We start from the raw sequence: 12,500 nt of genomic DNA on the forward strand, positions 1-12,500 counted from the left end.
TAACGGGCGTGGGGAGGGGGGGGGAGCCACGGCAGGCTCCACTCCCAAACCCCGGCCCTACAAGCGTTCGAGTGCCGGAGACCGCCGCCCGTCTCGGCCCGGCCCTGGAGAAACCCCTCTTGGAGCCCTCGCTCCAGTCGGCAACGGCCACCGGAGCCTGCGGGCAAGCAGCGGCTTCGCGCGGCTTCTGGCAGTCGGAAGCGCCGTGCGCGATAGGTAGGAGGCAGAACGGCCACGGCCAGGGCCGCCGGGCAACGCCCGAGTCTGCCGGCTGAGCCGCGGCTGACAAGCGTTCGAGTGCCGGCGACCGCCGCCGGTCTCGGCCCGGCCCTGGAGAAACCCCTCTTGGAGCCCTCGCTCCAGTCGGCAACGGCCACCGGAGCCTGCGGGCAAGCAGCGGCTTCGCGCGGCTTCTGGCAGTCGGAAGCGCCGTGCGCGATAGGTAGGAGGCAGAACGGCCACGGCCAGGGCCGCCGGGCAACGCCCGAGTCTGCCGGCTGAGCCGCGGCTGACAAGCGTTCGAGTGCCGGCGACCGCCGCCGGTCTCGGCCCGGCCCTGGAGAAACCCCTCTTGGAGCCCTCGCTCCAGTCGGCAACGGCCACCGGAGCCTGTGGGCAAGCAGCGGCTTCGCGCGGCTTCTGGCAGTCGGAAGCGCCGTGCGCGATAGGTAGGAGGCAGAACGGCCACGGCCAGGGCCGCCGGGCAACGCCCGAGTCTGCCGGCTGAGCCGCGGCTGACAAGCGTTCGAGTGCCGGCGACCGCCGCCGGTCTCGGCCCGGCCCTGGAGAAACCCCTCTTGGAGCCCTCGCTCCAGTCGGCAACGGCCACCGGAGCCTGCGGGCAAGCAGCGGCTTCGCGCGGCTTCTGGCAGTCGGAAGCGCCGTGCGCGATAGGTAGGAGGCAGAACGGCCACGGCCAGGGCCGCCGGGCAACGCCCGAGTCTGCCGGCTGAGCCGCGGCTGACAAGCGTTCGAGTGCCGGCGACCGCCGCCCGTCTCGGCCCGGCCCTGGAGAAACCCCTCTTGGAGCCCTCGCTCCAGTCGGCAACGGCCACCGGAGCCTGCGGGCAAGCAGCGGCTTCGCGCGGCTTCTGGCAGTCGGAAGCGCCGTGCGCGATAGGTAGGAGGCAGAACGGCCACGGCCACAGCCGCCGTGCAACGCCCGAGTCTGCCGGCTGAACCGCGAGTAGCTGCAGCGGTTCGATGGCGCTGGTCCGCGAGCGCCAGCCCTCTGCCCTAGTATACGGACAGCGAGGTCCCCGGCCCCGGCGGGCTCGAAGAGAACCGTCTTCCCCCAGCGGGGAGGCGCGCGAGCGCCGCCGACTCTTACCATGACGTAACTGGAGGCAGCGCAAAGCAGCGACCCCTTCGGCAGCTCCGAAGAAGAACCGGGCAAGACGTCTACCTGCCAGAACCGCGGTGGAGCCAAAGTCCCGCCGGAGCGAGGTAGACGAGGCATCCCTTTCCGCCGGCAGCTCCGGCGGCCACATCGGGCACAACGGACCCGGCGGACGGTAAAACGGGTAGACCTGGCCTCCCTGCCGGCAGAACGGGTAGACGAGGCCTCCCTGCCTGGAACCGGGTAGACCTGGCATCCCTGCCGGAAGCGGGTAGACCTGGCATCCCTGCCGGTAAAACGGGTAGACCTGGCCTCCCTGCCGGCAGAACGGGTAGACGAGGCCTCCCTGCCTGGAACCGGGTAGACCTGGCATCCCTGCCGGAAGCGGGTAGACCTGGCATCCCTGCCGGCAAAACGGGTAGACCTGGTCTCCCTGCCGCCAAAACGGGTAGACCTGGCCTCCCTGCAGGTAAAACGGGTAGACCTGGCCTCCCTGCCGGCAGAACGGGTAGACCTGGCCTCCCTGCCGCCAGAACGGGTAGACCTGGCATCCCTGCCGGCAAAACGGGTAGACCTGGTCTCCCTGCCGGTAAAACGGGTAGACCTGGTCTCCCTGCAGGTAAAACGGGTAGACCTGTTATCCCTGCCGGCAAAACGGGTAGACCTGGTCTCCCTGCAGCCAGAACGGGTAGACCTGGCATCCCTGCCGGTAAAACGGGTAGACCTGGTCTCCCTGCCGGCAAAAAGGGTAGACCTGTTCTCCCTGCCGCCAGAACGGGTAGACCTGGCCTCCCTGCCGGTAAAACGGGTAGACCTGGTCTCCGTGCAGGTAAAACGGGTAGACCTGGCATCCCTGCCGGCAGAACGGGTAGACATGGTCTCCCTGCCGCCAGAACGGGTAGACCTGGCATCCCTGCCGGCAAAACGGGTAGACCTGGTCTCCCTGCCGGTAAAACGGGTAGACCTGGCCTCCCTGCAGGTAAAACGGGTAGACCTGTTATCCCTGCCGGCAAAACGGGTAGACCTGGCATCCCTGCCGGCAAAACGGGTAGACCTGGTCTCCCTGCAGCCAGAACGGGTAGACCTGGTCTCCCTGCCGCTAGAACGGGTAGACCTGGCCTCCCTGCCGGCAATATGGGTAGACCTGGCCTCCCTGCCGGTAAAACGGGTAGACCTGGCATCCCTGCAGGTAAAACGGGTAGACCTGGCATCCCTGCCGGCAAAACGGGTAGACCTGGTCTCCCTGCCGGTAAAACGGGTAGACCTGTTCTCCCTGCAGGTAAAACGGGTAGACCTGTTCTCCCTGCAGGTAAAACGGGAAGACCTGGTCTCCCTGCAGCCAGAACGGGTAGACCTGGCATCCCTGCCGGTAAAACGGGTAGACCTGGTCTCCCTGCCGGCAAAAAGGGTAGACCTGTTCTCCCTGCCGCCAGAACGGGTAGACCTGGTCTCCCTGCCGGTAAATGGGTAGACCTGGTCTCCCTGCCGGCAATATGGGTAGACCTGGCCTCCCTGCAGCCAGAACGGGTAGACCTGGTCTCCCTGCCGGTAAATGGGTAGACCTGGTCTCCCTGCCGCTAGAACGGGTAGACCTGGCCTCCCTGCCGGCAATATGGGTAGACCTGGCCTCCCTGCCGGTAAAACGGGTAGACCTGGCATCCCTGCAGGTAAAACGGGTAGACCTGGCATCCCTGCCGGCAAAACGGGTAGACCTGGTCTCCCTGCCGGTAAAACGGGTAGACCTGTTCTCCCTGCAGGTAAAACGGGTAGACCTGGTCTCCCTGCAGCCAGAACGGGTAGACCTGGCATCCCTGCCGGTAAAACGGGTAGACCTGGTCTCCCTGCCGGCAAAAAGGGTAGACCTGTTCTCCCTGCCGCCAGAACGGGTAGACCTGGTCTCCCTGCCGGTAAATGGGTAGACCTGGTCTCCCTGCCGGCAATATGGGTAGACCTGGCCTCCCTGCAGCCAGAACGGGTAGACCTGGCATCCCTGCCGGTAAATGGGTAGACCTGGCATCCCTGCCGGTAAAACGGGTAGACCTGGCATCCCTGCCGGCAATACGGGTAGACCTGGTCTCCCTGCCGCTAGAACGGGTAGACCTGGCATCCCTGCCGGTAAAACGGGTAGACCTGGCCTCCCTGCCGGCAATACGGGTAGACCTGGCCTCCCTGCCGGTAAAACGGGTAGACCTGGCCTCCCTGCCGGCAGAACGGGTAGACCTGGTCTCCCTGCCGGCAGAACGGGTAGACCTGGTCTCCCTGCAGGAAAAACGGGTAGACCTGGTCTCCCTGCAGCCAGAACGGGTAGACCGCGCATCCCTGCCGGTAAATGGGTAGACCTGGCATCCCTGCCGGTAAAACGGGTAGACCTGGCATCCCTGCCGGCAGAACGGGTAGACCTGGTCTCCCTGCCGCCAGAACGGGTAGACCTGGCCTCCCTGCAGGTAAAACGGGTAGACCTGGCCTCCCTGCCGGCAGAACGGGTAGACCTGGCCTCCCTGCCGGCAGAAGGGGTAGACCTGTCCTCCCTGCGGACAGAGCGGGTCGCCCGTGCTGGAGGCCCGTATGCAGGGGTGCCTGCACGGGGTGGGAAGGGGCGGCGGCGGGGTGCCTGTGCTCTCTCAGCCGGGGCGGCGGTGGGGGGGCTTGTGGGGGGTGGCTGGGGGCGGCAGGCCGGCCGTGCCGGAGGCCCGTATGCAGGGGTGCCTGCACGGGGTGGGAAGGGGCGGCGGCGGGGTGCCTGTGCTGTCTCAGCCGGGGCGGCGGTGGGGGGGCTTGTGGGGGGTGGCTGGGGGCGGCAGGCCGGCCCTGCCGGAGGCCCGTATGCAGGGGTGCCTGCACGGGGTGGGAAGGGGCGGCGGCGGGCTGCCTGTGCTCTCTCAGCCGGGGCGGCGGTGGGGGGGCTTGCGGGGGGTGGCTGGGGGCGGCAGGCCGGCCCTGCCGGAGGCCCGTATGCAGGGGTGCCTGCACGGGGTGGGAAGGGGCAGCGGCGGGCTGCCTGTGCTCTCTGAGCCGGGGCCGCGGTGGGGGGGGCTTGCGGGGGGTGGCTGGGGGCGGCAGGCCGGCCCTGCCGGAGGCCCGTATGCAGGGGTGCCTGCACGGGGTGGGTGGGCCTGCGGCGGGCTGCCTGTGCTCTCTCAGCCGAGGCGGCGGTGGGGGGGGCTTGCGGGGGGTGGCTGGGGTCGGCAGGCCGGCCCTGCCGGAGGCCCGTATGCAGGGGTGCCTGCACGGGCTGGGAAGGGCCGGCGGCGGGGTGCCTGTGCTGTCTCAGCCGGGGCGGCGGTGGGGGGGCTTGCGGAGGGGTGGCTGGGGTCGGCAGGCCGGCCCTGCCGGAGGCCCGTATGCAGGGGTGCCTGCACGGGGTGGGAAGGGCCGGCGGCGGGCTGCCTGTGCTCTCTCAGCCGGGGCGGCGGTGGGGGGGCTTGCGGAGGGGTGGCTGGGGGCGGCAGGCCGGCCCTGCCGGAGGCCCGTATGCAGGGGTGCCTGCACGGGGTGGGAAGGGCCGGCGGCGGGCTGCCTGTGATCTCTCAGCCGGGGCGGCGGTGGGGGGGGTTGCGGGGGGTGGCTGGGGGCGGCAGGCCGGCCCTGCCGGAGGCCCGTATGCAGGGGTGCCTGCACGGGGTGGGAAGGGCCGGCGGCGGGCTGCCTGTGCTCTCTGAGCCGGGGCGGCGGTGGGGGGGGCTTGCGGGGGGTGGCTGGGGTCGGCAGGCCGGCCCTGCCGGAGGCCCGTATGCAGGGGTGCCTGCACGGGGTGGGAAGGGGCGGCGGCGGGGTGCCTGTGCTCTCTGAGCCGGGGCGGCGGTGGGGGGGCTTGCGGGGGGTGGCTGGGGGCGGCAGGCCGGCCCTGCCGGAGGCCCGTATGCAGGGGTGCCTGCACGGGGTGGGAAGGGCCGGCGGCGGGCTGCCTGTGCTGTCTCAGTCGGGGCGGCGGTGGAGGGGCTTGCGGGGGATGGCTGGGGTCGGCAGGCCGGCCCTGCCGGAGGCCCGTATGCAGGGGTGCCTGCACGGGGTGGGTGGGCCTGCGGCGGGCTGCCTGTGCTCTCTGAGCCGGGGCGGCGGTGGGGGGGGCTTGCGGGGGGTGGCTGGGGGCGGCAGGCCGGCCCTGCCGGAGGCCCGTATGCAGGGGTGCCTGCACGGGGTGGGAAGGGGCGGCGGCGGGGTGCCTGTGCTCTCTGAGCCGGGGCGGCGGTGGGGGGGCTTGCGGGGGGTGGCTGGGGGCGGCAGGCCGGCCCTGCCAGAGGCCCGTATGCAGGGGTGCCTGCACGGGGTGGGAAGGGGCGGCGGCGGGGTGCCTGTGCTCTCTCAGCCGGGGCGGCGGTGGGGGGGCTTGCGGGGGTTGTCTGGGGGCGGCAGGCCGGTCCTGCCGGAGGCCCGTATGCAGGGGTGCCTGCACGGGGTGGGAAGGGGCGGCGGCGGGCTGCCTGTGCTGTCTCAGCCGGGGCGGCGGTGGGGGGGCTTGTGGGGGGTGGCTGGGGGCGGCAGGCCGGCCCTGCCGGAGGCCCCTATGCAGGGGTGCCTGCACGGGGTGGGAAGGGCCGGCGGCGGGCTGCCTGTGCTCTCTCAGCCGGGGCGGCGGTGGGGGGGCTTGCGGGGGGTGGCTGGGGGCGGCAGGCCGGTCCTGCCGGAGGCCCGTATGCAGGGGTGCCTGCACGGGGTGGGAAGGGCCGGCGGCGGGCTGCCTGTGCTGTCTCAGTCGGGGCGGCGGTGGGGGGGCTTGCGGGGGGTGGCTGGGGTCGGCAGGCCGGCCCTGCCGGAGGCCCGTATGCAGGGGTGCCTGCACGGGGTATGAAGGGCCGGCGGCGGGCTGCCTGTGCTCTCTGAGCCGGGGCGGCGGTGGGGGGGGCTTGCGGGGGGTGGCTGGGGGCGGCAGGCCGGCCCTGCCGGAGGCCCGTATGCAGGGGTGCCTGCACGGGGTGGGTGGGCCTGCGGCGGGCTGCCTGTGCTCTCTGAGCCGGGGCGGCGGTGGGGGGGGCTTGCGGGGGGTGGCTGGGGGCGGCAGGCCGGCCCTGCCGGAGGCCCGTATGCAGGGGTGCCTGCACGGGGTGGGAAGGGGCGGCGGCGGGGTGCCTGTGCTCTCTCAGCCGGGGCGGCGGTGGGGGGGCTTGCGGGGGTTGTCTGGGGGCGGCAGGCCGGTCCTGCCGGAGGCCCGTATGCAGGGGTGCCTGCACGGGCTGGGAAGGGGCGGCGGCGGGCTGCCTGTGCTGTCTCAGCCGGGGCGGCGGTGGGGGGGCTTGTGGGGGGTGGCTGGGGGCGGCAGGCCGGCCCGGCCGGAGGCCCGTATGCAGGGGTGCCTGCACGGGGTATGAAGGGCCGGCGGCGGGGTGCCTGTGCTCTCTCAGCCGAGGCGGCGGTGGGGGGGCTTGTGGGGGGTTGCTGGGGGCGGCAGGCCGGCCCTGCCGGAGGCCCGTATGCAGGGGTGCCTGCACGGGGTGGGAAGGGGCGGCGGCGGGCTGCCTGTGCTGTCTCAGCCGGGGCGGCGGTGGGGGGGCCTGTGGCGGGTGGCTGGGGGCGGCAGGCCGGCCCTGCCGGAGGCCCGTATGCAGGGGTGCCTGCACGGGGTGGGAAGGGCCGGCGGCGGGCTGCCTGTGCTCTCTCAGCCGGGGCGGCGGTGGGGGGGCTTGCGGAGGGGTGGCTGGGGTCGGCAGGCCGGCCCTGCCGGAGGCCCGTATGCAGGGGTGCCTGCACGGGGTGGGAAGGGCCGGCGGCGGGCTGCCTGTGCTCTCTCAGCCGGGGCGGCGGTGGGGGGGCTTGCGGAGGGGTGGCTGGGGGCGGCAGGCCGGCCCTGCCGGAGGCCCGTATGCAGGGGTGCCTGCACGGGGTGGGAAGGGCCGGCGGCGGGCTGCCTGTGATCTCTCAGCCGGGGCGGCGGTGGGGGGGGTTGCGGGGGGTGGCTGGGGGCGGCAGGCCGGCCCTGCCGGAGGCCCGTATGCAGGGGTGCCTGCACGGGGTGGGAAGGGCCGGCGGCGGGCTGCCTGTGCTCTCTGAGCCGGGGCGGCGGTGGGGGGGGCTTGCGGGGGGTGGCTGGGGTCGGCAGGCCGGCCCTGCCGGAGGCCCGTATGCAGGGGTGCCTGCACGGGGTGGGAAGGGGCGGCGGCGGGCTGCCTGTGCTCTCTCAGCCGGGGCGGCGGTGGGGGGGCTTGCGGGGGGTGGCTGGGGGCGGCAGGCCGGCCCTGCCGGAGGCCCGTATGCAGGGGTGCCTGCACGGGGTGGGAAGGGCCGGCGGCGGGCTGCCTGTGCTGTCTCAGTCGGGGCGGCGGTGGAGGGGCTTGCGGGGGATGGCTGGGGTCGGCAGGCCGGCCCTGCCGGAGGCCCGTATGCAGGGGTGCCTGCACGGGGTGGGTGGGCCTGCGGCGGGCTGCCTGTGCTCTCTGAGCCGGGGCGGCGGTGGGGGGGGCTTGCGGGGGGTGGCTGGGGGCGGCAGGCCGGCCCTGCCGGAGGCCCGTATGCAGGGGTGCCTGCACGGGGTGGGAAGGGGCGGCGGCGGGGTGCCTGTGCTCTCTGAGCCGGGGCGGCGGTGGGGGGGCTTGCGGGGGGTGGCTGGGGGCGGCAGGCCGGCCCTGCCAGAGGCCCGTATGCAGGGGTGCCTGCACGGGGTGGGAAGGGGCGGCGGCGGGGTGCCTGTGCTCTCTCAGCCGGGGCGGCGGTGGGGGGGCTTGCGGGGGTTGTCTGGGGGCGGCAGGCCGGTCCTGCCGGAGGCCCGTATGCAGGGGTGCCTGCACGGGGTGGGAAGGGGCGGCGGCGGGCTGCCTGTGCTGTCTCAGCCGGGGCGGCGGTGGGGGGGCTTGTGGGGGGTGGCTGGGGGCGGCAGGCCGGCCCTGCCGGAGGCCCCTATGCAGGGGTGCCTGCACGGGGTGGGAAGGGCCGGCGGCGGGCTGCCTGTGCTCTCTCAGCCGGGGCGGCGGTGGGGGGGCTTGCGGGGGGTGGCTGGGGGCGGCAGGCCGGTCCTGCCGGAGGCCCGTATGCAGGGGTGCCTGCACGGGGTGGGAAGGGCCGGCGGCGGGCTGCCTGTGCTGTCTCAGTCGGGGCGGCGGTGGGGGGGCTTGCGGGGGGTGGCTGGGGTCGGCAGGCCGGCCCTGCCGGAGGCCCGTATGCAGGGGTGCCTGCACGGGGTATGAAGGGCCGGCGGCGGGCTGCCTGTGCTCTCTGAGCCGGGGCGGCGGTGGGGGGGGCTTGCGGGGGGTGGCTGGGGGCGGCAGGCCGGCCCTGCCGGAGGCCCGTATGCAGGGGTGCCTGCACGGGGTGGGTGGGCCTGCGGCGGGCTGCCTGTGCTCTCTGAGCCGGGGCGGCGGTGGGGGGGGCTTGCGGGGGGTGGCTGGGGGCGGCAGGCCGGCCCTGCCGGAGGCCCGTATGCAGGGGTGCCTGCACGGGGTGGGAAGGGGCGGCGGCGGGGTGCCTGTGCTCTCTCAGCCGGGGCGGCGGTGGGGGGGCTTGCGGGGGTTGTCTGGGGGCGGCAGGCCGGTCCTGCCGGAGGCCCGTATGCAGGGGTGCCTGCACGGGCTGGGAAGGGGCGGCGGCGGGCTGCCTGTGCTGTCTCAGCCGGGGCGGCGGTGGGGGGGCTTGTGGGGGGTGGCTGGGGGCGGCAGGCCGGCCCGGCCGGAGGCCCGTATGCAGGGGTGCCTGCACGGGGTATGAAGGGCCGGCGGCGGGGTGCCTGTGCTCTCTCAGCCGAGGCGGCGGTGGGGGGGCCTGTGGCGGGTGGCTGGGGGCGGCAGGCCGGCCCTGCCGGAGGCCCGTATGCAGGGGTGCCTGCACGGGGTGGGAAGGGCCGGCGGCGGGCTGCCTGTGCTCTCTCAGCCGGGGCGGCGGTGGGGGGGCTTGCGGAGGGGTGGCTGGGGTCGGCAGGCCGGCCCTGCCGGAGGCCCGTATGCAGGGGTGCCTGCACGGGGTGGGAAGGGCCGGCGGCGGGCTGCCTGTGCTCTCTCAGCCGGGGCGGCGGTGGGGGGGCTTGCGGAGGGGTGGCTGGGGGCGGCAGGCCGGCCCTGCCGGAGGCCCGTATGCAGGGGTGCCTGCACGGGGTGGGAAGGGCCGGCGGCGGGCTGCCTGTGATCTCTCAGCCGGGGCGGCGGTGGGGGGGGTTGCGGGGGGTGGCTGGGGGCGGCAGGCCGGCCCTGCCGGAGGCCCGTATGCAGGGGTGCCTGCACGGGGTGGGAAGGGCCGGCGGCGGGCTGCCTGTGCTCTCTGAGCCGGGGCGGCGGTGGGGGGGGCTTGCGGGGGGTGGCTGGGGTCGGCAGGCCGGCCCTGCCGGAGGCCCGTATGCAGGGGTGCCTGCACGGGGTGGGAAGGGGCGGCGGCGGGCTGCCTGTGCTCTCTCAGCCGGGGCGGCGGTGGGGGGGCTTGCGGGGGGTGGCTGGGGGCGGCAGGCCGGCCCTGCCGGAGGCCCGTATGCAGGGGTGCCTGCACGGGGTGGGAAGGGCCGGCGGCGGGCTGCCTGTGCTGTCTCAGTCGGGGCGGCGGTGGAGGGGCTTGCGGGGGATGGCTGGGGTCGGCAGGCCGGCCCTGCCGGAGGCCCGTATGCAGGGGTGCCTGCACGGGGTGGGTGGGCCTGCGGCGGGCTGCCTGTGCTCTCTGAGCCGGGGCGGCGGTGGGGGGGGCTTGCGGGGGGTGGCTGGGGGCGGCAGGCCGGCCCTGCCGGAGGCCCGTATGCAGGGGTGCCTGCACGGGGTGGGAAGGGGCGGCGGCGGGGTGCCTGTGCTCTCTGAGCCGGGGCGGCGGTGGGGGGGCTTGCGGGGGGTGGCTGGGGGCGGCAGGCCGGCCCTGCCAGAGGCCCGTATGCAGGGGTGCCTGCACGGGGTGGGAAGGGGCGGCGGCGGGGTGCCTGTGCTCTCTCAGCCGGGGCGGCGGTGGGGGGGCTTGCGGGGGTTGTCTGGGGGCGGCAGGCCGGTCCTGCCGGAGGCCCGTATGCAGGGGTGCCTGCACGGGGTGGGAAGGGGCGGCGGCGGGCTGCCTGTGCTGTCTCAGCCGGGGCGGCGGTGGGGGGGCTTGTGGGGGGTGGCTGGGGGCGGCAGGCCGGCCCTGCCGGAGGCCCGTATGCAGGGGTGCCTGCACGGGGTGGGAAGGGCCGGCGGCGGGCTGCCTGTGATCTCTCAGCCGGGGCGGCGGTGGGGGGGGTTGCGGGGGGTGGCTGGGGGCGGCAGGCCGGCCCTGCCGGAGGCCCGTATGCAGGGGTGCCTGCACGGGGTGGGAAGGGCCGGCGGCGGGCTGCCTGTGCTCTCTGAGCCGGGGCGGCGGTGGGGGGGGCTTGCGGGGGGTGGCTGGGGTCGGCAGGCCGGCCCTGCCGGAGGCCCGTATGCAGGGGTGCCTGCACGGGGTGGGAAGGGGCGGCGGCGGGGTGCCTGTGCTCTCTGAGCCGGGGCGGCGGTGGGGGGGCTTGCGGGGGGTGGCTGGGGGCGGCAGGCCGGCCCTGCCGGAGGCCCGTATGCAGGGGTGCCTGCACGGGGTGGGTGGGCCTGCGGCGGGCTGCCTGTGCTCTCTGAGCCGGGGCGGCGGTGGGGGGGGCTTGCGGGGGGTGGCTGGGGGCGGCAGGCCGGCCCTGCCGGAGGCCCGTATGCAGGGGTGCCTGCACGGGGTGGGAAGGGGCGGCGGCGGGGTGCCTGTGCTCTCTGAGCCGGGGCGGCGGTGGGGGGGCTTGCGGGGGGTGGCTGGGGGCGGCAGGCCGGCCCTGCCGGAGGCCCGTATGCAGGGGTGCCTGCACGGGGTGGGAAGGGCCGGCGGCGGGGTTCCTGTGCTCTCTCAGCCGGGGCGGCGGTGGGGGGGCTTGCGGGGGGTGGCTGGGGGCGGCAGGCCGGCCCTGCCGGAGGCCCGTATGCAGGGGTGCCTGCACGGGGTGGGAAGGGGCGGCGGCGGGCTGCCTGTGCTCTCTCAGCCGGGGCGGCGGTGGGGGGGCTTGCGGGGGGTGGCTGGGGGCGGCAGGCCGGCCGTGCCGGAGGCCCGTTTGCAGGGGTGCCTGCACGGGGGTGGGTTGGGTGGGGCGGCGGGAATTTTTTGGTTTTTGTTGCTTTTTTATTTCTTTTTCCGCTTTTGAAACAGAGACGCCGCCCCGTCCTCGGGCGTTTCAGCCGAGCTGATGGAAAGCGGCGCCCCTTCCCGTCGCTTGCGGGGGGGGTGGTGCAGGAGGGGGGAGGCGGCGCGCGCCTGAAATTCCCCTCGCCACCCCCCGTTTCCGAGACTTCGCCGTATCTAGTGGAAGGCGCTAAGCTTGGCCGGACTGTCTCGCTGAAGGCTTTCTTACTCTGCATCGGTTCTGACGGTGGGCGAGAAAAAAAAACAAAACCAAAGCAGAGCAGGGAAACAGTTACAAAAAGTTCTTGAGAGCCAGCACCGGCCCGCCCATCGGCAGACGGAGCGGCGCCCGGGGTCAACGAGTGCCACCCTGCTGCTTAGCAACCGGAACCCGAGCCGGCCCGCCCCGCCCACCCGCCGGCAAGGGGCGGGCGCTTCCCCGCGGCAGAAGGGGGAGACAGAGACTGAGAGACGGGGTCGAGGAGCAGGCGGGGAGCCTTGCGCTGAGGTAGGCTGGGGACGGGGCCTCTTTTCCGAGAAGATTGAGGTTTGAGTCGGGGGGGGGGGGGGGGGGCGGCGGCAGGGGCTGCTTGTGCGCTCTCGGCCGGGGCGGCGGTGGGGGGGTGGCGGGGTGGGGGGGGGCAGCGGAGCGGCCGTGCCGGAGGCCCGTATGCAGGGGTGCCCGCACCGGGGGGGGGGGTGGGGGGGGGGCGGCGGCAGGGGCTGCTTGTGCGCTCTCGGCCGGGGCGGCGGTGGGGGGGGGCTTGCGGGTGGGGGTGCGGCGGCCGGGCTGCCGTGCCGGAGGCCCGTTTGCAGGGGTGCCTGCACGGGGGGAGGTGGGGTGGGGGGGGGGGGGGGGGTGGGGCGGGGCGGCGGGAATTTTTTGGTTTTTGTTGCTTTTTTATTTTTTTTCCGCTTTTGAAACACAGACGCCGCCCCGCCTTCGGGCGTTTCAGCCGAGCTGATAGAAAGCTGCGCCCCTTCCCGTTGCTTGCGGGGGGGGTTGGTGCCGCGGAAGGGGGTGGCGGGGGGGGCGGGAACGGGACGGGGACGGGGACGGGGACGGGGACGGGGACGGGGACGGGGACGGGGACGGGTCTGGCCGACGGGTCTGGACGACAGCGCCCCCCCGACCCCGCGTCCCGGCCGGCCACCACGTCTA

The sequence above is a fragment of the Opisthocomus hoazin genome, unplaced genomic scaffold, assembly GCF_030867145.1.
Source record: "Opisthocomus hoazin isolate bOpiHoa1 unplaced genomic scaffold, bOpiHoa1.hap1 HAP1_SCAFFOLD_110, whole genome shotgun sequence".
Taxonomy (NCBI): domain Eukaryota; kingdom Metazoa; phylum Chordata; class Aves; order Opisthocomiformes; family Opisthocomidae; genus Opisthocomus; species Opisthocomus hoazin.